This window comes from Callorhinus ursinus, unplaced genomic scaffold (assembly GCF_003265705.2).
Source record: "Callorhinus ursinus isolate GAN/ISIS: 27379988/994484 unplaced genomic scaffold, GSC_fseal_2.0 scaffold12, whole genome shotgun sequence".
Taxonomy (NCBI): Eukaryota; Metazoa; Chordata; class Mammalia; order Carnivora; family Otariidae; genus Callorhinus; species Callorhinus ursinus.
The window spans coordinates 19,412,751-19,437,452 of NW_027397074.1; the positions used below are offsets into that span (position 1 = coordinate 19,412,751).

The 24,702-nt window shown below is 38.4% G+C and overlaps 1 long non-coding RNA gene across 1 annotated transcript in view; it reads right to left on the reverse strand.

The window, feature by feature from the left end:
* LOC141373859 (uncharacterized) overlaps nt 1-24,702 on the reverse strand; it is a 141,787-nt gene that overhangs the window by 59,996 nt on the left and 57,089 nt on the right. Inside the window, exon 2 of the long non-coding RNA XR_012380215.1 lies at nt 21,654-21,818. This is a non-coding gene — a long non-coding RNA (uncharacterized lncRNA). The remainder of the gene's footprint in view (nt 1-21,653; nt 21,819-24,702) is intronic.

Genomic DNA, 24,702 nt, shown 5'->3' on the forward strand with positions numbered 1-24,702 from the left:
TGTCCGAAGATTAGTTGACCATAGAGTTGAGGTCGATTTCTGGGTTCTCTGTTCCACTGATCTCTGAGTCTGTTTTTGTGCCAGTACCATATTAAGACTCTCTTTAAAATAGCTTAGCAGAGGGGCACCTGGGTGGCTCAGTCATTAAGCATCTGCCTTTGGCTCAGGTCATGATCCCAGGGTCCTGGGATTGAGCCCCGCATCGGGCTCCCTGCTCCGTGGGAAGCCTGCTTCTCCCTCTCCCAGTCCCCCTGCTTGTGTTCCCTCTCTCGCTGTGTCTCTCTCTGTCAAATAAATAAATAAAATCTTTAAAAAAATAAAATGAAATAGCTTAGCAGGAGTCTTGCTCTAAAACAGGGTGTGACCTCTTTACTATAAATTTTTTTTAATTTTAATTCCAGTGTACTTAACATACAGTGTTATATTAGTTTCCTATGTATAATATAGTGATTCATCAATTCTAAATGTTACCCAGTGCTTATCATGATAACTATACTCTTACTCCCCTTCACCTGTTTCACCCATCCCCCCACCCACCTACCTTCTGGCAACCATCTGCTTGTTCTCTGTAGTTAAGAGTCTTTGTTTGTTTATCTTTTTATCTTTGTTCATTTATTTTCTTTCTTAAATTCCACATATGAGTGAAATCATAAGATATTTGTCTTTCTCTGACTGACTTATTTCACTTAGCATTATATTCTCTAGATCTATACATGTTATTGCAAATGGCAAGATTTCATTCTTTTTTATCGCTGAGGAATAGTCCTCTGTGTGTGTGTGTGTGTGTGTGTGTAAAATTACTTTTTCTTTATCCATTCATCTATTGATGGACATATCTTGGCTATTATAAATAATAAATACAGAGTGTACATATCTTTTCAAATTAGTGTTTTCATATATAGATACTCAGTTGTAGAATTACTGGATCATATGGTATTTCTATTTTTAATTTTTTGAGGAACCTCCATACTATTTCCCATGGTGGCTGCCCCAGTTTATATTCCCACCAATAGTGCATGAGGGTTGCTTTTTCTCCACATCCTCACCAACACTTGTTTCCTGTGTTTTGGATTTTAGCCATTCTGACAAGTGTTAGGTGATATCTCATTGTAGTTTTGATTTGCATTTTCCTGATGATAAGTGATGTTGAACATCTTTTCATGTGTCTGTTGACCATCAATAGGTCTTTGGGGAAATGTCTGTTCTTGTCTTCTGCCCATTTTTTAATTGGATTATTGGGTTTTTTTTGGTGTAGAGTTGTATAAATTTTTTATAGATTTTGGATACTAAACCTTTATTGAATATATCATTTGCAAATATCTTTTCCCATTCAGTCAGTTGTCTTTTATTTTGTTAATTATTTCCTTCACTGTGCAGAAGTGTTTTATTTTGATGTAGTCTTAGTAGTTTGATTTTTATTTTATTTCCCTTGCCTCGGGAGACATATTTAGAAAAATGTTGCTATGACTGATGTCAGAGAAATTACTGCGAGGGCTCTTTTCAAGAATTTTATGGTTTCATGTCTCATGTTTAGATCTTGAATCCATTTTGTCTTTATTTCTGTGTTTGACATAGAAAGTAATCCAGTTTCATTCTTTTTGCATTTAGCTGTCAGGTTTTCCCAGCACCGTTTGTTAAAGAGACTTTTTCCCATTGCATATTCTTGCCTCCTTTGTCATAGATTAATTAACCATATAATCATAAGTTTATTTCTGGGCTCTCTATTCTGTTCCATTAATCTATATATCTCTTTTTGTGCCACTACCATACTGTTGTGATTACTACAGCTTTGTAGTATATCTTGAAATCTGTGATTGTGATACTTCCAGTTATGTTCTTCTTTTCCTAGATTGCTTTAGCTATTTAGGGTCTTTTGTGGTTCCACACTAATTTTAAGATTATTTGTTCCACTTCTGTGAAAAATGCTGTTGGTTTATTGGGATTGCATTAAATCTGTAGATTGCTTTGAGTAGTGTGAGCATTTTAACAATATTTGTTCTTCCAACCTGTGAGCATCTAATGTCTTTCCATTTCTTTGCATTGTCTTGAATATCTTCATCAGTACTTTATAGTTTTCAGAGTACTGGTCTTTCACCTTCTTGGTTAAGTTTATTTCTAGGTATTTTATTATTTCTAGTACAATTGTAACTGGGATTGTTTTCTTAATTTCTCTTTCTGCTACTTCATTATTAGTATATAGAAATACAATGGATTTCTCTATATTAATTTTGTATCCTTGACCTTACTGAATTCATTTATCAGTTCTAGTAATTTTTTGGTGGAGCCTTTAGGGTTTTCTATATATAGTATCATGTCATCTGCAAATAGTGAAAGTTTTCATTCTTTCTTGCCAATTTGGATGCCTCTTATTTATTCTTCTTGTCTGATGCTGTGGCTAGGACGTCCAGTACTATGTTGAATAAAAGTGGTGAGAGTAGACATCTTTACCTTGTTCCTGGTCTTAGGGAAAAAGCTCTTAGTTCTTCACCATTGAGTATGTTAGTTGTGGGTTTTTCCATATATGGCCTTTATTACATTGAGGTAGGTTTCCTCTAAACCTGTTTTATTGAGAGTTTTTATTGTGAATGGATGTTGTACTTTGTCAAATGCTTTTTCTGCATCTATTGAAATTATCATATGGTTCTTATCTTTTTCTTATTGATGTGATGTATCACATTGATTGGTTTGCGAATATTGAACTACCCTTGGAAACCAGGAATAAATTCCACTTGATCATGGTGAATGATTTTTTTAATGTATTATTGGATTCAGTTTGCTAGTACTTTGTTGAGGATTTTTGCATCTGTGTTCATCAGAGATAATGGCCTGTAGTTCTCTTTTTTGGTGGTGTCTTTATGTGGTTTTGGTATCAGGGTAATGCTGACCTCATAGAATGAATTTGGAAATTTTCCTTCTATTTTTTGGAATAGTTTGAGAAAAATAGGTATTAACTCTTCTTTAAATGTTTGATAGAATTCCCCTATGAAGCCATCTGGTCCTGCACTTTTGTTTGTTGAGAGTTTTTTGATTACTGATTCCATTTCCTTGCTGGTAATTGGTCTGTTCAAATTTTCTATTTCTTCCTGCTTCAGTTTTGGTAGATTATGTTTCTAGGAATTTATCTATTTCCTCTAGGTTGTCCAATTTGTTGGCACATATTTTTTCATTATAGTCTCTTATAATTGTTTGTATTTCTGTGGTATTGGTTGTTATTTCCTCTCTCTCATTTGTGACTTTGTTTGATTCCTTTCTCTTTTTTTCTTGATGAGTCTAGCTAGACGTTTACCAATTTTGCTGATATTTTCAAAGAACCAGCTCCCAGTTTCATTGATCTGTTCTATTGTATTTGTGGTCTTTCCCAATTTTTTCTTGTGGTTGATTTCTAGATTCATAGCATTGCGGTTGGAAAAGATGCATGGTATGACTTCAATCCTCTTGAATTTGTTGAGACTTGTTTTGTGGACTAATACACGTGATGTATTCTGGAGAATGTTCCATGTGCACTAAAAAAGATATGCATTCTGCTGTTTTAGGATGGAATGTTGTGAATGTATCTCTTAGATCCATCTGGTCCAATGTGTCATTCAAAGCCACTATTTCCTTATTTATTTTCTGTTTGGATGATCTATCCATGTAAGTTGGGTGTTAAAGTCTCCTACTATTATTATATTACTATGGATTATTTCCTTTATGTTTGTTATTAGCTGATTTGTGTATTTGAGTGCTCCCATGTTGGGGCACAGATTTTTTTTAATTTAAATTCAATTAGCCAACATATGGTACATTATTAGTTTCAGACATGGTGTTCAATAATTCACCAGTTGTGTATAATTCCCAGTGCTCATCACATATTTACAATTGTCATATCTTCTTGTTGGATTGTTCCATTTATGATTATATAGTGTCCTTCTTTGTCTCTTGTTATAATCTTTGTTTTAAAGTCTATCTTGTCCAATATAAGTATTGCTACCCAGCTTTCTTTTCACTTCCATTTGTCTGATAAATACTTTTCCATTCTTTCACTTTCAATCTGCATATATCTTGATAATAGGCTGGGGGACTAGGAAAGATGGTGGAGGAGTAGGGGACCCTATTTCAACTGGTCCCTGGAATTGAGCTGGATATCTACCAGACCACTCTGAGCACCCACCAAACCAGCCGGAGTTGTAAGATCTGGATCTCTACAAACAGAATACCGCAGGCGCTTGGTTTCGGGGTATGAAGCAGGGAGCCGTGATTCCGCGGGCAGATATCGGAGGATAAACGGCAGCGGGAGGGTGCCTGGCCATGGGGATCCTACACCGCCAGTGAGCGACAGCCTCACGCACTGGGGATGGGGCACAGACTTACAGACTATAGCAGCAGGGAAAGGACTTTAGGGCAGCCCCCGGGGCGGAAACCCAGAGCGGCGGGGTCCTGCATGCAATCTGGGGGTGGCGGGTGGTTTTAGAAGCACAAAGGGCAGAGACGTGCCCCAACCTGGAGGCAGGACTGGAGGCACTGTGGAGGGGGACACGACCCAGACCACTGCAGTTCATAGCAGCACAGACAGAAACGGAGACAGTGTGGCCTGGAGGGCTCATTGAAGAACAGACTGTGATCTCTCTGCTCTGAGGCAGAGGGTTGGAAATGGTCTCTTCTGCTCTGACTGGCGGAAGAGACGCAGAAAGCCCCCAGGGAAAGACACCAGAGAACAAAAGCCCCAAAAACTGATTCCCGCGGAGCCCATCCCCCGCCACAGGGAGGCAGGGCAACTCCGCCCAAACAGGGTTGCCTGAGTAACAGCGCGGCAGGCCCCCTCCCCCAGAAGACAGGCTGGGAAAACAAGAGGCCAGCAACCCTAAGGTCCCAAGAAAAGAGGTGCATCTTGCTTGCGTTCTGGTCAATAATTTAGAATCTATACATTCCCTCAAACACCCATCAAACAGAATGACTAGGAGGAGGAGCCCCCAAAATAGAAAAGACTCAGAGATTATGGCTTATGCTGCAAATTTACAAATGGATGCAGATATAACCAAGATGTCGGAGATGGAATTCAGGCTAGCAATTGTGAAGACAATGGCTAGAATGGAGAAATCAATTAATGGCAACATAGAGTCTCTAAGGGCAGAAATGAAAGCTGAACTGGCAGAACTTAAAAATGCAATCAATGAGATCCAATCCAATCTAGATAATCTAACAGCTAGGGTAACTGAGGCAGAAGAACGAATAAGCGACCTGGAAGACAATATAATAGATAAAAAGGGAAAAGAGGATGCCAGAGAAAAACAACTCAGAATCCATGAAAATAGAAGCAGAGAAATAAGTGACCCCATGAAGCGTTCCAATGTCAGAATAATTGGAATCCCGGAGGAGTGGAGAGAGAGAAAGGACTAGAAGATATATTTGAGCAAATCGTAGCTGAGAACTGACCTAATCTGGGGAATGAAACAAACATTCGTGTCCTAGAGGCAGAGAGGACCCCTCCCAAGATCAAGGAAAACAGGCCAACACCCCAGCATGTAATAGTAAAACTTGCAAATCTTAGAACCAAGGAAACCATCTTAAGGGCAGCTAGGGGGAAGAGATTCCTTAGGTACAGAATAACGTCAGACCTATCCACAGAGACCTGGCAAGCCAGAAAGGCCTGGCAAGACACATTCAGGGTACTAAATGAGAAGACCATGCAGCCAAGAATACTTTATCCAGGAAGGCTGTCATTTAGAATGGATGGAGAGATGCAGAGCTTCCAAGACCAGCAGAAACTGAAAGAATATGTGACCACTAAGCCGGCCCTGCAAGAAATATTAAGGGGGGTTCTATAAAAGGAGAAAGACCCCAAGAGTGATATACAACAGAAATTTACAGGGACAATCTATAAAAACAATGTCTTCACAGGCAACATGATGACAATGAATTCATATCTTTCAATAATCACTCTCAACGTGAATGGCCTAAATGCTCCCATAAAATGGCACAGGGTTGCAGATTGGATAAAAAACAGGACCTATCCATATGCTGCCTACAAAAAACTCATTTTGAACGTAAAGATACATCCAGACTGAAAGTGAAGGGATGGAGATCCATCTTCCATGCCAGCGGACCTCAAAAGAAAGCTGGGGTAGCAATTCTTATATCAGACAAATTAGATTTTAAACTAAAGTCTGTAGTTAGAGACACAGAAGGACACTATATCATTCTTAAAGGGTCTATCCAACAAGAAGATCTAACAATTGTAAATATCTATGCCCCAACATGGGAGCAGCCATCTACATAAGCCAACTGTTAACCAAAATAAAGAGTCATATTGATAACAATACGTTAATTGTAGGAGACCTCAATACTCCACTTTCAGCAATGGACAGATCATCTAAGCAGAAAATCAACAAGGAAACAAGAGCTTTAAATGATCCACTGGATCAGACGGACCTCGTAGATATTTACAGAACATTCCACCCTAAAACAACAGGATACTCATTCTTCTCGAGCGCACATGGAACTTTCTCCAGAATAGACCACATACTGGGTCACAAATCAGGTCTCAATCGATACCAAAAGATTGAGATTATTCCCTGCATATTCTCAGACCACAATGCTTAAGACTGGAACTCAATCACAAGAAAAAATTTGGCAGAAATTCCAACACTTAGAAGCTAAAGACCATTGTGCTCAAGAATCTTTGGGTCAACCAGGAAATCAAAGAAGAACTTAAACAATTCATGGAGATCAATGAGAATGAAAACACATTGGTCCAAAACCTATGGGATACTGCAAAGGCGGTCCTAAAGGGGAAATACATAGCCATCCAAGCCTCGCTCAAAAAAATAGAAAAATCCAGAATTCACCAACTAACTCTACACCTTAAAGAACTAGAGAAAAAGCAACAAACGATGCCTAAGCCACGCATTAGAAGAGAAATAATTAAACTTAAAGCAGAGATCAATGAATTAGAAACCAGAAACACAGTAGATCAGATCAACGAAACTAGAATTTGATTCTTTGAAAGAATTAATAAGATTGATAAACCACTGGCCAGACTTACTCAAAAGAAAAGAGAAAGGACCCAAATTAATAAAATTATGAATGAAAGGGGAGAGATCACGACTAACACCAAGGAAATAGAAACAATTATTAGAAATTACTATCAACAACTATATGCCAATAAACTGAGCACTCTGGATGAAATGGATGCCTTCCTGGAAACCTATAAGCTGCCAAGACTGAAACAGGAAGAAATTGACAACCTGAATAGGCCAATAACCAGTAATGAGATTGAAGCAGTGATCAAAAACCTCCCAAAAAACAAGAGTCCAGGGCCTGATGGATTCCCTGGGGAATTCTACCAAACATTCAAAGAGGAAATAATATCTATTCTACTGAAGCTGTTTCAAAAAATAGAAACAGAAGGAAAACTTCCAAACTCATTCTGTGAGGCCAGCATTACCTTAATCCCCAAACCAGGCAAAGACCCCATCAAAAAGGAGAATTTCAGACCGATATCCCTGATGAATATGGATTCCAAAATCCTCAACAAAATCCTAGCTAATAGGATCCAACAACACATTAAAAGGATCATCCACCACCACCAAGTGGGATTTATCCCCGGGATGCAAGGGTGGTTCAGCATTCGCAAATCAATCAGTGTGCTAGAACACATTAATAAGAGGAGGGAGAAGAACCGTATGGTCCTCTCAGTTGATGCAGAAAAAGCATTTGACAAAATACAACATCCTTTCCTGATTAAAACTCTTCAGACTATAGGGATAGAGGGAACATTCCTCGAGTTCATAAAATCCATCCATGAAAAACCCACAGCAAATATCATCCTCAATGGGGAAAAGCCGAGAGCCTTTCCCTTAAGATCAGGAACACGTCAAGGATGCCCACTCTCACCACTATTGTTCAACATAGTACTAGAAGTCCTAGCAACAGCAGTCAGACAACAAAAAGAAATAAAAGGTATTCAAATTGGCAAAGAAGAAGTCAAACTCTCTCTTTTCGCAGATGACATGATACTTTATGTGGAAAATCCAAAAGACTCCACCCCCAAATTACTGGAACTCATACAGCAATTCAGTAATGTGGCAGGATAGAAAATCAATGCACAGAAATCAGTTGCTTTCTTATACACTAACAATGCAACTGTAGAAAGAGAAATTAGAGAAACAATTCCATTTACAAGAGCACCAAAAACCATAAGATACCTCGGAATAAACCTAACCAACGAGGTAAAGGATCTATCCTCTAGGAACTACAGGACACTCATGAAAGGAATTGAAGAAGACACAAAAAGATGGAAAAATATTCCATGCTCATAGATCGGAAGAATAAACATTGTTAAAATGTCTATGCTACCCAGAGCAATCTATACCTTCAATGCCATCCCAATCAAAATTCCAATGACGTTTTTCAAAGTGCTGGAACAAACAATCCTAAAACTTGTATGGAATCAGAGAAGACCCCGAATCACCAAGGAAATGTTGAAAAAGAAAAACAAAGCTGGGGGCATCATGTTGCCCGATTTCAAGCTCTATTACAAAGCTGTGATCACCAAGACAGCATGGTATTGGCACAAAAACAGGCATATAGACCAATGGAACAGAATAGAGAACCCCAATATGGACCCTCAACTCTATGGTCAAATAATCTTCAACAAAGCAGGAAAAAACATTCAATGGAAAAAAGACAGTCTCTTCAATAAATGGGAAAATTGGACAGCCACATGCAGAAGAATGAAACTCGACCATTCTCTAACACCATTCACAAAGATAAACTCAAAATGGATGAAAGACCTCAATGCGAGACAGGAATCCAAAAATCCTAGAGGAGAACATAGGCGGTAACCTCTTTGACATCAGCCACAGCAACTTCTTTCAAGATACATCTCCAAAAGCTAGTGAAACAAAAGTAAAAATGAACTTTTGGGACCTCCAAGATAAAACGCTTCTGCACAGCAAAGGAAACAGTCAACAAAACAAAGAGGCAACCCACAGAATGGGAGAAGATATTTGCAAATGACACTACAGATAAAGGGCTGGTATCCAAGATCTATAAAGAACTTCTCAAACTCAACACCCCAAAAACAAATAATCAAGTCAAAAAGTGGGCAGAAGATATGAAAAGACACTTCTCTGAAGAAGACATACAAATGGCTAACAGACACATGAAAAAGTGTTCATCATCATTAGCCATCAGGGAAATTCAAATCAAAACCATGTTGAGATACCACCTTACACCAGTTAGAATGGCAAAAATGGATGGGGAAAGAAACAACAAATGCTGGAGAGATTGTGGAGAAAGGGAAACTCTCTTACACTGTTGGTGGGAATGCAAGTTGGTACAGCCACTTTAGAAAACAGTGTGGAGGTGCCTCAAAAATTTAAAAATAGAGCTACCCTATGACCCAGCAATTGAACTCCTGGGTATTTACCACAAAGACACAGAGGTAGTGAAAAGAAGGGCCATATGCACCCCAATGTTCATAGCAGCAGTGTCCGCAATAGCCAAACTGTGGAAAGAGCTGAGATGCCCTTCCACAGATGAATGGATAAAGAAGATGTGGTCCATATATACAATGGAATATTACTCAGCCATCTGAAAGGATGAATACCCAACTTTTATATCAACATGGATGGGACTGGAGGAGATTATGCTAAGTGAAATAAGTCAAGCAGAGAAAGACAATTATCATATGGTTTCACTTATTTGTGGAACATAAGGAACAGCATGGAGGACACTAGGAGAAGGAAGGGAGAAATGGGGGTGGGGAATCGGAGGGAGAGATGAACCATGAGAGACGATGGACTCTGAAAAACAAACTGAGGGTTCTAGAGGGGAGGGGGGAGGGGGGAGGGGTTAGCCTGGTGATGGGTATTAAGGAGGGCACGTACTGCCTGGAGCACTGGGTGTTATACGAAAACAATGGATCATGGATCACCACATCAAAAACTAATGATGTATTGTATGGTGACTAACATAACATAATAAAATTTAAAAAAAAATCTGCATGTATCTTTAGGTCTGAAATGAGTCTCTTATAGGCAGCATATAGATGGGTCTTTCTTTTTTATCCATTCCTTCACCCTATGTCCTTGATCAGAGCATTTAGCCCATTTAAGTTCAAAGTAATTGTTGATAGGTATGTACTTACTGCCATTTTGTTGTTTTATGATTATGTTTGTTGTTCTCTGTTCCTTTCTTCTCTTGCTCTCTTCTCTCATGGTTTGCTGGCTTTCTTTAGCAATATACTTGGATTTCTTTATTTTTCACATTGCTGGTTTTTGATTTGTGTTTACCATTAGGTTTCTCTATAACATCTTAGGCATTTAGCAGTCTATGTTAAGCTGATGGTCACTTAAATTTCCTCTTACTCTCCAGCTCTCCTAGAGCTGAGCCTGCTGATTTTTAAGGTTCCAGGTGTTAAGTCCCACTGATTGTAAGAACTCAAGAAATTAGGCCCCTCTGGTTTTCAAAGCCAAATGTTATAGGGATTTGCCTTCCTTGTGCTGGTTCCCCATGCCTGGGTGCCTGGTGTGAGGGTCTGTTTCCCTCCCCTCTCTGTGCCTGCTGCATCCTTCCCTCCTGCAATGTGGTTCAGTTTAGCTCTTGACCATGTCTCTGCCTTTCCTACCTTCTTTGATGTGGCATCTTCTCTACATTTAGCTGTGGAGATTCTGTTCTGCTAGTCATCAGTGTAAATAACCCAGAAAATGCCACACTGATGTGGCTGTTATCTAGGTGTATCCGTGCAATGTGCTGAGCTTATTATTCTTCTGTTCCTCCATCCTGGAAGTTCCTATAAATCTTTTGTGTGTATGGCTATTGTTGATTACTCCACTCTAGCTTCTTTGGGTCTCTTATTGGTGCCCTTTGTTCTAATCTCCTTTCTTTCGTCTGAGGTATCTCCTGTTTCTAAACATCCTGTGCAAGTCAGTTTCTGGTTAGGTTCTGAGAGTTATCTCAATTTAGAGCAAGAATTGAAGACAAATTTTCCATCCACAACTGAAACATAAAATCATGCCTCAGTTTATGGTTTTTGAAAGGCCTTGAAATGTTTTCTCATTGTGCCACCAACAGAATTTCCTTCTAAAGTCTGAACTGGTTCTTAATATTCCATAGAATTCCATAGTTGAAGCCTTCAAAGGTTTTGATTCTGCCAGTTTGTGGAAGGTTTTTACTGGCTGCAAGTTATGACTGAAATTATTTACTTGCTATTCAGTTTAATACGATAAGAGAGATTTCTAAATAGGCTGCCTCAGGCTTTTTAGTTCTATCTAGAGTAATAATATAAAACTGTGCAACTTTCTTTTGGGAAACCAAAAATAAGGTCAGAAAGAAATAGCTCAAATGACCCCAAGAATTTTGTTAATAAGCCCTTCTATGTTTCTGTCATATACATTCTCCCCTTGCCTTTCAACCCTAGTATATATTGTCCCTGCATACGGAGTTTCCAGGTGTAGTGAAGGAATTCTGGCACCTGTGTGTATGTGTGTATATGTATCTGTGTGTGTGTGTGTGTGTGTGTGTGTAACTTACAGATAACATACACATGAGTTGGTGGCACATGACACCTATCATATCTCCTTTAAACCTCAATGAAGAACAAAAAATACGTATTTTGGAGAGGAAAACTGGTATTTGGAGAAGAAAACATTGGACTCCCAGCTACTGTTCCTTTCATCCTCCTGAGTCCCTGCAGCAAAGGTATGCCCAGCACTGCAGACTATTTTTTCTCCATCGCAGGAATTCTGAGCCTCCCCGTGTGAAAACAGAAGGTTGTCATGAGTTCACACGTGTAGGAAAATGCAGTATTCCCTATGGTCTTCCGCAGAACTGAAAAGGTCACATAGGACGGGACATGTCAGGAAAACTATGATAAGGTATTGACTGAGATTAAATGACCCAATCTGATATGTCTGCAATATCTAATTCAAAGGGCCAAGGTGTCATTCCATCAAATCAACTTGAAAAGAAAATAGGCTGATTTTGATAATCCATCTTTCCTCAGTAAGTTTGGTTTCCATAGCCACAGGCTTGTCAGCCAGCTGTTTGGTTAATGATTGCCCTAGGGAAGCAACAACGTGGGTCTCCGTTTATCTATCCTTGTTTGCAAAACACAGCCAAATTGGTTCTAGAAGTTGTCTGAGAAGGAAACTCTTACCCCAGAGAGAGAGAATACTTGACTCTCTGATCAGCAACATCTTCAATAAAAGAGGGAGATAGTAATTCTTGGGTTTGTCTACAATCCAATACCCTCTTGGGGAGCAGAAATAGTGTCATGAAATTCTCCCAAGTCTGAGGAAGAGGAAAAACAAATCCATTGCCCTATCATATAATGCAGACATTTTTTCATTAATACTCTGAAGTCCCCAGGTTTCTTTCTGAACCTCAGCTGCCTTATCTATAAATAGAGAGGTTTGCTCAGTCTGTTCTGTTCCAACATGCTGAGATTTTGCTCTCTGACCAAACAATTTCTGTTCCACCATAAACACTAATCATGGTCCTTTTCTCTCCCATTTCTCTTTTCCAATGCTGGCTATAGTACCAAGCTCTAATACCCGGTAGGACACCCTTCCAGTTTATTAAGCCAAACGCCGTATGATTTCTCCACCTTTGTAACTCACTCTTTTAGATAAGGTCACTAGGATAAGTCCTAATCCAAGATGATTCGTGTTCTTATAAGAAGAAGAAAATGCCATATGGAGACTGAGACACACAGAGAGAACACCAGGAGACAATGGAATCAGAGACAGAAGTACTGCAATTGCAAGCCAAGGAACACCTGGGGTTACTAGAAGCTAAAAAAGGCCAGGAAGGATCCCCCTCTAAAAGCTTTGGAGGGAGAATGACCACACCAACACCTTGATTTCAAGCTTTTGGAGCCCAGAACTGTGAGAGAATAAATTTCCACACAGTTGATTTTTTAAAACCCAAGTAATAAAATTTACATCTTACACCATTAAGATTTCCCCATTACTGTCCATCTCATTCCTATTCATCATTCAGTCATAGCTCAACTCTCATTTCCATAAAGCCTTTTGTCTTCACTAAAATGTATGATTCCATTTCACCAACATATATCTAGTACTTACTATATCCAATACATTATGGTAGCTGGTCCAGATAAAAGCTTTTCTCTTAATCTTTTTTTAATCAAAGTATAATTGGCATATAATATCCTGTTAATTTCAGGTGTACATCATATTGATTCAATATTTTTGTACATTAGAAAAATGATACCCATGATAAGATCTGAAGGAATCCAATAAAAAACTATCAGAACTAATACATAAGTTCAGTAGAGTTGCATATATTTCTATACAGTAGTAATGAGCAAACCAAAAATGGGATTAAGGAAACAATTCCATTTACAATATTAGCAAACAATAAAATACTTAAGAATAAGTTTAATAAAAGGAATGCAAAACTTCTACACTTCTGTGAAAACTATGTAATATTATTGAAGGAATTTAAAGAAGACTTCAATTAAATGAAAATACATCAATGTTCATAGACTGGAAGACTTAAGAGGCTTTAGTACCCACAATGATATATAGATTCAACAAAATCTCTATCTAAATCCAACCTGGCTTCTTTGCAGAAATTGACAAGCTGATACTAAAATTCATAGGGACATTAAAGGGACCCAGAATAGCCAAAACAATCTTGAAAAAGAACCATGATTCCCAATTTCAAAGTTCACTTTGAAGCTACAGAATCAAGACAAGATGGTACTGGCATAGGATGGATGTGTGAATCAATGGGCTAGACTTAATAGTCTAGAAATAAATCGTCACATTTAGAGTAAACTGATTTTGATAAGTGTGCCAAGGCAAATAATGTGGAATGAAAAACCTTTCAACAAATGGTACTGGGAGGGACAACTGGATATTCATATGCAAAAGAATAAAGTTGCACCCCTACCTCACATCATATACAAAAATTAATTTAAAATTGGTCATAGACCTAAATGTAAGAGCTAAAATTATAAGACTCTTAGAAGAAAATATGGGAGTAAATCTTCTGACTTTGGATTAGGCAATGATTTCTTAGATGTGATACCTGAGGTACAAGCAACAACAACAAAATTAGATAAATTGGACTTCACCAAAACTAAAAACTTTTGTGCTTCAAAGGACACCATTTAAAAGGTAAAAAAAGATGGACACCTGGGTGGCTCAGTTGGTTAAGTGTCTGCTTTCGGCTCAGGTCACGATCCCAGGGTTGAGCCCCGCATCAGGCTCCTTGCTCAGCAGGGAGCCTGCTTCTCCCTCTGCCTGCTGCTCCCCCTGCTTGTGCTCGCTCTCTCTCTCTCTCTCTCTCTCTCTCTCTCTCTCTCTCCCTTTCTGGCAAATAAATAAATAAAACCTTTAAAAAAAAGAAAATAAAAAAGAAAACCATAGCAACAGAGAAAAATATTGTAAATCACATATCTGACAAAGGACTTGGATCTAGAATATATAAAGAACACTTACAACTCAGTAATAAAAAGACAAATAACCCAATTTTTAAGTGGCCAAAGAATCTGAATAGACATATCTCCAAAGAAGATATACAAATGCCTAATAAAACATCAAAAGATGATTCGCATCATTAGCCATCATGGAAAAGCAAATCAAAACCACAAACTCACCTGTTAGGATGGCTATAATAAAAAAGACAGATAATGAAAGTGTTAGCAAAGATGTGGAAAAGCTGGAATGCTCATACATGGATGGTGGAATGTAAAATGGTGCAGCTGCTTTGGAAAATAATTTAGCCACTCCTCAAATTGTTAAATATAGAGTTACCATATACCCAGCAGTTCTACTACAGGTTATATACCCAAGAGATTAAAACATATGTCCATTTAAAAACTTGCACACAAATGTTTATAGCCACATTATTCATAATAACTAAAAACTGGAAACCACCCAAATGCCCATCAACTGATGAATAAATAAAATATGGTATAGCCATACAATGGGGTATTATTCAGCAAAAAAATGAATGGAATTTTGAGACGTGACAACATGAATGAAACTTGAAAACATTACGTTAAGTAAAAGAAGGTAATTTTAAAAGACCAATTATTACATGATTCCATTTATATGAAATGTCCAGAATGGGCAAATCCACAGGGACTAAAAGTAGAGTTGCCTAGGGCTGAGGAGTTTTGAAGAAATGGGAAGTGGCTGTTTCTTTTTGAGATGATAGGAATATTCTTAAATTGATTGTGGAGATGGTTACACAATTTGCAAATATACCAAGAACAATTGAATTGTATACTTTAAGAGGGTGAATTGAATGGCATATGAATTATATCTCTATAAAGCTGTTATATTTTATGATATTGATTGGTTGAGCATAAGTCATGGGCCTATACTGTAGCTGCAAAGGAGGCTGGGAAAGTGACATTCTGGCTTTTTCAGTCTTCCTCCTACCAAAACTCCTATGGTAAGAATTCTCCAAAATCTGGGAGGATAACTCAGATGCTAGACAGCTACCCCCAACAAATTGATAAGTATTTCCTAAGGCAGCTAAGAGTGTAATAATTGCTAGATGAGTAATACCAAGTGCAAAAGCAATGAAGTCTACGGGGTTGGGGGGGAGTGGATTTTTGAGAAAGGAAAGTAGTGGTAGTGACCTTTCCCTAAGCTCATTCATCAAATGTTGTATTCTGTCTTCTAGGACGTGTGTTAGTCTTACCTCCTCTAAGAAATTACAAGCTCCTTGAGATCACTTGAAATTACAGACTCCTTGAGATCTACTTTTCATGCAGACCTCAACCAAATCTAGCAAGTGTTTAATGATCAGTAATTGATTTAACTAGTGGCAATGTCATACACCTTCACCACAGCTGTCAGTTTTATTATGAGTTTAGGGTTTTTCTTTTCTTTAAATAAGTTCTCTGCCCAACATGGGACTTGAACTCACAACCCCAAGATCAAGAGTCACATGCTGTATTGACTGAGCCAGCCAGGTGCCCTAGTGTAGGGTTATTTTTCATCCAGCTTTTTTTATTATGTATTAACTGAAAATTGCTGGAGCTTTTAAATATTGAGGGGGCTCTCATATGTAATTGGTTGATTAGGTTGCCGTATCCCTTTTAAAATGTAAATAAAATAGGCTTTTTAGTAACAAACCTTCTTTGTGAGTTTTGCTCACAGAAATGTTTTCAATTAATGAGTTAGCTATGTTGGCTCTTTACAAAGCATCACACCTTCTTTTTTTTTTTTTTTTTAAGATTTTATTTATTTGAGAGAGAGAGAATGAGAGATAGCACGAGAGGGAAGAGGGTCAGAGGGAGAAGCAGACTCCCCACCGAGGAGGGAGCCCGATGCGGGACTCGATCCCGGGACTCCAGGATCATGACCTGAGCCGAAGGCAGTCGCTTAACCAACTGAGCCACCCAGGCGCCCAAAGCATCACACCTTCTTAACTTGATAAAGCTCTAGGACCAAAGAGTCCTATATAGATTGAAAATAAAAATCATGTAAATTTCTCCAGAGTTTGAGCAATGGGAGAAAAACCAGAACATTGTGATTTGTAATTTTGAGAAAATCCAAACAAAGGTGCTTTTTTTTTTAAAGACTTTATTTATTTATTTGACAGAGAGAGAAAGCATAAGCAAGGGGAGTGGCAGGCAGAGGGAGAGGAAGAAGCAGACTCCCCGCTGAGCAGGGAGCCCGATGTGGGACTTGATCCCAGGACCCTGGCATCATGACCTGAGCCGACGGCAGCCGCTCAACTGACTGAGCCACCCAGGTACCCCAAAACAAATGTGTTTTTATATTATTTTTAAGATAAATTAAGGTCATATACTTCTAATACTGATAAGGAAGAGGGCATAAAGATTCCTGACGTGTCCTTGTTTAATTTCTCAAACCACAGTAAAGGGAATATCTAAACTCTGTGTTAAAATACACAGACTTACAATAGTTGTTTAAGCCAGTTTAATTTTCTCACATACTCAGTTTAAATATATATGTATATGTTTCTATTTACATTTCAGCATATTACAAAACAAAAAAAAATTTTAAGTGTTTGAATTTTGGAAACTATAAAACAATGTCTATATTTGTTGTCAGCTTGCCCTTTAAGTTTGTATTAAAGTCACTTTTCATTTCTTTCTTCAAAATAATTGCATAGTTAATTAACTTGCTATTTAACCACCTGCAGGGCTTGAAGTGTCATTTTTTTACATCGTCTATACCTAGAAAGTCTCAAGGGAAATAACAATAAACAAAAAATGCAGATGTCTTCAAATCCTCATTCCAACTTCATTTAGAGGATCCTTATGCATCCTGATGCAGGTTTGACTCAAGCAGCCTAACTACCGCTTGTATGTTATGAAATTCCAAATGTTGGCATTTTAATCTGTATTTAAGAAAAAGCACTAAATAATTTATGTTTACACTTCTTTCAAGTTTTATGTGCTTGGAGTCTAAAAGTCTCTCTTCAAAAGCAACAGAGAAACAGCATGATTTTGTAAATGAGATGAGTGTTCCAGTGGCAAGTATTTAGTTAGAGATCTTGTGTCTTGATTCTACTGTAACCATTACTGTGCTATCATTCACAAGTGTTTTCCTGCTATACAGCCAGTGCCTAGAACAATGGAAAATATAAATTGTGATTTTCATTTGTTCATTGAATATTTCCAACTGAACTCTGGCTATTTTGTCTCCTTGATTTCAGTCCTCTTTAATTTTCAGTATGTTTAGGTCTTTTGGCTAGGATAAAGCAAATAATCTTGGAAAGATAGATTCTACTAGGTTGTAATTTCTTTTCTTAATGAAATCTACAAACTGAGTACCTAAACTTCTAAGTCAGCCATTGTGGATATCTTCTGCTAGTGCTCTAAAAGCTCACATAGTGGAGGGGAAATCTAGAAAGAGTGGCATGGCTCAGAGGGACCCAATTGTAGTGAACATTTTTCTTTGGTGTTTTCATTCCACATTTGAGAAAGATAACCTTCTCGACACACCATACATGAAACCACTTTTTGTCCCATGATCGTAAGTTCAGGCATACCATTCTCTGACCAGCTCACTCTGCCCCATGCCCAGCAATCCTGCAGCGTGACACTTTCAGTCCCGTGACCCTACCACCTTTTCATCGTCCTTGGCCCTCAGGTACTCACTTTTTTCCTTACACAGCCTGAATTCTGGAGTCAATCACTAAATCACTCCCCTGCGTGACCCTCAACTCCCTTTCCCCACCCTCCCTTTCTTAGTCACTTGACAAAACCTCAACCCTCATTAAATCCTGCTCTGCCTGCTCCACGTCGCTGACTGATCTCACTTTAAATTCATGACCACTAACCCCAAGTGGACCTTCTATGCTGCCTAGGTAATCACACTGTATTTCCCTCATCAAATTACCTCCCACTCTTCTAGGCAACTGCATCATCTCTTCCAGCACCTTCCCCTTTATCCTCACTCCCAGTTGATGACCTTCATTCCTACTTCACTGATGGAGCCCTTGTCATTGTTTTAAAACATAAATCAAATAGTGTTATTTCTCTGCTCAGAACCCTCCAGTAGCTCCCCTTCTCCCTCACAGTAAACACCAAAGTTCTCACAATGACTCACAGACTTAGGTCTGGCCCCATTACCTCTCCGACCTCATCCCTTGTATACTCTACTGCATTACTGCTCCTGTCTTACCGGCCTCTTTGTTCAGCGAACACATCAAGCACTCTCCTACGTGGCACTTGCAGTTTCCTCTGCCTAGGACACTCTTCCCCTGGATATTCTTACGTGGCTCACTCCTTGGCCGCCCTTGTCTTTGTTCTCAGTGAGGTCTTCTCTGGCTAGTTTATTTAAATTTGAATTTCCTTCCTTCATCCTGGAAACTCCCTCTACGCTTTTCCTCCTTTATGTTTCTCCACAGCACTTATCTTGCACACTGTGGTTTTTTTTTTTAACTTTTTTATTGTTATATTAATCACCATACATTACATCATTAGTTTTTGATGTAGTGTTCCATGATTCATTGTTTGTGCATAACACCCAGTGCACACTGTGTTTTACCTCTTTGGTTTATTGTCTATATCCACCCACTAGAATGTGAGCTTGGGCCTATGGACCAGGATGGTGGCTGTTTTGTCCACTGTTGAAACCCCAGCACCTAGAACAGTACTTGATATATAGTGGGTGCTTCATAAATATTTGTGGAAGGAAGGAAGGAAGGAAGGAAGGAAGGAAGGAAGGAAGGAAGGAAGGAAGGAAGGAAAGAAGGAAGGAAGGAAGGAAAGAAGGAAAGAAGGAAGGAAGGAAGGAAGGAAGGAAGGAAGGAAGGAAGGAGGAAGGAAGGAAGGAAGGAAGGAAGGAAGCATCTTTATTAAAGGAGGTATGTCAAACCATTACCTATCAGCTTGCTAGTTTATGTCAGGTTGTTTGGCAAAAAAGGGAAGTTGGAGAATCACAAAAATAATCTTACCCTGCCGGGGCAGAGCAGCTGTGACCAGTGCTGTGCCTAGCAGGAGTATCTGTGTACCATTTCCTTTGCCCACAAAAGAGGAGCTGCCATAGCCCATTCTCAACGGATATCTCAGAAATAATGGCTTGTATGAAACCAGAGAGGGAGACAAACCATAAGAGACTCTTAATCTCAGGAAACAAACTGAAGGTTGCTGGAGTGAAGGGGGGTGGGAGGGATGGGGTGGCTGGGTGATGGACATTGGGGAGGGTATGTGCTATGGTGAGTGCTGTGAATTGAGTAAGACTGATGAATCACAGAATTCTGTACCTCTGAAGCAATACATTATATGTTAATAAGAAAAAGAAATAATGGCTTGTAACCCAAAGCTGCTTTTTTTTTTTACTTTTAAATATATATTTTTTTAAATTTTATTTTATTATTTAAGACTCACAAAAATTACTTAAGGGGCCATGAAATTTGCATAAGTCCCACTCACATTAATCAATACTACTTACCTTACTACAAAAGTGCTTTTTAAGTAACCAAAGGTTGCCTTCATGTTAGTCAATGTTAATGGCATGTCTAGGCAATGCAAAAAAAAAAAAAAAAGGGTTTTTTAATATATAAATATAACAAATTTTATTATATCATAAATCACTCAAAGTGTTTTCTTACATCAGTTTTTAAAGACAGCATTAAATTATGTAGTTTTATATCATTAATACATTACAATCGGGGTATTGGGTTAGAGATTTTAATTGAGTAGTGGTTTGGGAATTTTTTTAAAGGAAAAAAAAGCAAGATCAATTTTCCCCTTGCAGACTTTAGTAGGTAATATGAATGTCACAGATATTACCTGCTTTATAAATCATTTTTTAAGTTCCTTCTTCCATCTGAGCACTGAGAACAGCAACCTAGCAAAGCACTGAAAAACTGTTCAAATTTAAACCACTAAAATGAAATCTGTCTCTGAATGTCTGAAAGGATTTACTGTAAAAAATCAGTTTGAGATTAAGTCAATAAAATTAATCATGACCCTGAAGGAGGAAAATGGTGGGGAGAGGGGGGCCCTAGAAAACACTACACAATTTAACAATGCTGTAAGGGAAGGGACTTGGGGGGATTGCTATTAATTCACCATAGCTAAATTCAAATACAGGCTCTGCTTTGTATATTCAACTTGTGGTGTCCTTTTTTTTCCATCATCAAAATTAACCAAAAAATAGCCATGAGAATTTTTTCATTTGAATTTATTAGCTACATAAGCTAGCTGAAATCTATATAAAAGTTTTAAGACAAATTAGTGATTTGAATGCCAACTAGAGTGACAGGGCCTGCTTTTTTTTTCCCCCTTCTTTTCTATAAAGCTGCTGTGTTGCAATTGATAACCATGGATGTGAAAAACAGCTAATTTGTTGCTCCTTTACATCAACCATTGTCTACTGTTTCCAAAACATGCAGAACTAAGTCGGGAAGGCATAGAGTGCTGAGCTGAGACACTTTCTGCCCCATTGTACCACTAGTGGATGGAGCCCTGGGGCACTCGGTTCAGCCACTGCCTGCCATGACTCCTTGTCTTGTAGGTGTGTGTCTCATCTCCCTTAATAAGACTGCACCTAGAGAAGTACTGGGAGTTTCCTGTTTCCTCTGTTGACCGAAAGTTCCTTAAGGTTAGGGCAATGTCTGTTTCACCTTTCTAAATCTCACAAAACTAGTCTTATTAAATAATAAGCCCTTAAAAGAATAAAAATCCAGTCTGATTAATCTTTTATTGCCTAGCACAGTGCCTTAAACCGGGTTGGCACTAAATAAATAAACAAATAAATAAATGTTGGCTCGATGTTGAATGAATGATTAAATAATGAAAGAATGATTTTCATCAAATACTCTCCAACCCCTTACTAAGTGACCTCAGGGAACAAGCAGAGCAGCTTTGTGGTCCAAACCTCCTATCCCAGCTGCCTGCTTCAGAAATGGGGAAAGCAGAACTATCTGTGCTGCAGTAACTTAAGCGTAGCTGAGAATTTACAATAACATGTAACATTCATGTCCCAGAGCTAGTCCCTCAAGCTGGTAACATAGAAAATCAAATTCCCTAGTATTTTAACTATTTTTTAACAAAACCTAGTGAAAACTACTTTGGCCACTAGATGGCACTTGTATTAGCCATGTCTCCAATTTGGGAAGGGGCCCTGTTCCAAAAGTCCTTTGCTAAGTAGTATGTAGCTTGAAACTGTGAAAGCATTCATTTAAAAAGAAAAATACATTACGGGGCGCCTGGCTGGCTCAGTCAGTTGAGCGTCCAACTCTTCGTTTCAGCTCAGGTCATGATCTCCAGGTCATGGGATCCAGTCCTGCACTTCAGGCTCTGCATTCACTGTGGAGTCAGCTTGAGATTCTCTCCCCTCTCCCTCTGCCGTGTGCTCTCTCTCTCTCTAAAATAAATAAATAAAATCTTTAAAAATAAAATTAATAAAAAGAATATATTAAAATAAAAGATCTACAGAAAATTTACAAATGATAACTAAATTTATAGTAGATCTATAGTATTGTAATTTATTATATTTAAAAAATTTTTTTATTTATAGTGTATTAGTTTCAGAGTTAGAATTTAGTGATTCATCAGTTGCATAGAACACCGAGTGCTCATTACATCAAGTGCCCTCCTAATGCCTATCACCCAGTTACCCCATCCCCCACCCACCTCTCCTCCAGCAACCCTCAGTTTGTTTCCTATGATTAACAGTCTCTTATGGCTTGTCTCCCTGTCTGTTTTTTGTCTTATTTTCCCTTCCCTTACCCTATGTTCATCTTTTTTGTTTCTTAAATTCCACATACGAATGAAATCATATGGTATTTGTCTTTCTCTGACTTATTTCGCTTAGCATAATACCCTCTACTTCCATCCACGTCGTTGCACATGGCAAGATTTCATTCTTTTGGATGGCTGAGTAATATTCCATTGTGTATATATATACCATACCTTCTTTATCCATTTATCTGTCCATGGACATCTGGGCTCTTTCCATACTTTGGCTATGGTGGACATCGCTGCTATAAATATTGGGGTGCATGTGCCCCATTGAATCACTGTTTGTGATTCAGGATAAATACCTAGTGGTGCAATTCCTGGGTCATAGGGTAGCTCTATTTTTAACTTCTTGAGGAACCTTCATACCGGCCACCAGAGTGGCTGCACCAGCTTGCATTCCCACCAACAGTGTAAGAGGGTTCCCCTTTCTTTGCATCCTCACCAACATCTGTTGTTTCCCGAGCTGTTCATTTTAGCCATTCTGACCAGTGTGAGGTGGTATCTCATTGTGGTTTTGATTTGTATTTCCCTAATAGTGATGTTGAGCATTTTTTCATAACATCATAATAGTGATGTTGAGCAATTTTTCATTTTTCATATATATTCTTATATAATACTAAACTATGCTATTCTAGACTAGACCCTGCTATACTATACTTCATTACAACGTTTTCCAAATTGATGTTCTGGGAGCTTGTAAAAAATAAATATGGAGGGGCGCCTGGGTGGCTCAGTTGGTTAAGCGACTGCCTTCAGCTCAGGTCATGATCTTGGAGTCCCGGGATCGAGTCCCACGTCGGGCTCCCTGCTCAGCAGGGAGTCTGCTTCTCCCTCTGACCCTCTTCCCTCTCGTGCTATCTCTCATTCTCTCTCTCTCTAATAAATAAAAAAAAATTAAATAATAAAAAAAACCAAGCTTCTAAAAATAAATAAATAAATAAATAAATAAATAAATAAATAAATAAATAAATATGGAGGGGATTAATGAGCACACTTCTTGTGATGAGCATCAGGTGTCAAATGGAATTGATGAATCAATCACTATATTGTACACCTGAAACTAATATTATACTGTATGTTAACTAACTGGAATTTAAGTAAAAACTTAAAAATTATGTATGTATATATACATTATATGTATGGAATCCACGTCCTAGACATACTAAGTCCAAATATTTGCATGGGGCCCAGAAATCTGCATTTTAGTAAGCTTTCCAGAGAATTTCTTACAGAATGGTTTCCATAGAAAATGCCACGATTTGAGACCACATTCATATGGGAAAATCATCTATGATTTCAACTAAGGATTCAAAGAACAAATCCTCCCTCTCCTACTCCAACACTTGCTAAGGCACCTTCTTATTGCATTAGAGATACCCCATCCTTATATGCTCCAAGTTCCTGTTGGTGGTTTGTCACCTGAGAGAGAGCCTCCAACAAAGCTCAGGTGGCAATAAGGGAAATTGAGGAAGATGGATAGGATCTCAAGAGTTATGGATAAAGGGATAAAGGCATTGGGGAGCCAGGACCTCCTGCCACTACAAGACTATAGGAACACTCCTGGCATATACTTATGTCCTTGCCAGTCCCTTCTCTCTTTCAGGTCAGTGACACCCCATCCCCAGCTACCCATTTCTCTGTTACCTTCCACTGACTTTGACTACAGTTTCTCTCTTCTTCCTGCCTCACTACAAAACAGGCCCCAAACTCACAGGCTCTCCCCTCCTATCCCTAAAGCAAGTATCTAATGCCTGCCTGATTTCCTTATTATCAGCAACCAAGAGAAATAAATAGCAGCTAAAAAGAAATCCCACTGCATTGTCTCATTCACTGTAGGCAGGATTGCCAGATAAAATATAGGACACCCAGTTAATTTAAATTTCAGCAAATAATTTTTGTAATGTAAGCATGTCCCAAATATTGCATGAGACATCATTATGCCAAAAAATTATTCATTGTCTGAAATTCAAATTTCACTGAATATCTTATATGTTTATTTGAGAAATCCAAAACCTTAGCTGTAAGGGGAAAGAGATGATCACAAGTGATAATGGTCTTTGGGGTGTCTAAAAGACTGCAGTGAGAATCATCTACATATCAGGAAACCTAGACTCAAACTCCTCTGCGCATCTCCCCTCAAGAGTAGAGACTGCTAGAGATAGAATGGAGCCTCCCAAGATTACAGAGGAGCCTATTGTTGAGGCAGGCAAGAACAGAATGAAACTGTAGAAAACAGTATAGCAAATACCAGAGTATACCACATATAGTAAGGGTAATTATTGTTTAACAACAGGCATGAAATTTTTGATTTGGTACCTATATACTGGTAATGAATCGCCATGTAAAGTATATTTCTTATTGAAGTACAGTCCAGAAAGTTTGATAAAGACTTCCCTGGGCTATCTAAAAAAAGGTAGTTGTCCTCAATGAATGCTTGACTATAAGGAATATACATAAGTTGGGAAATATCTATAGTATTTCAGCCTATTTATTTGAGCAGTTCCTAC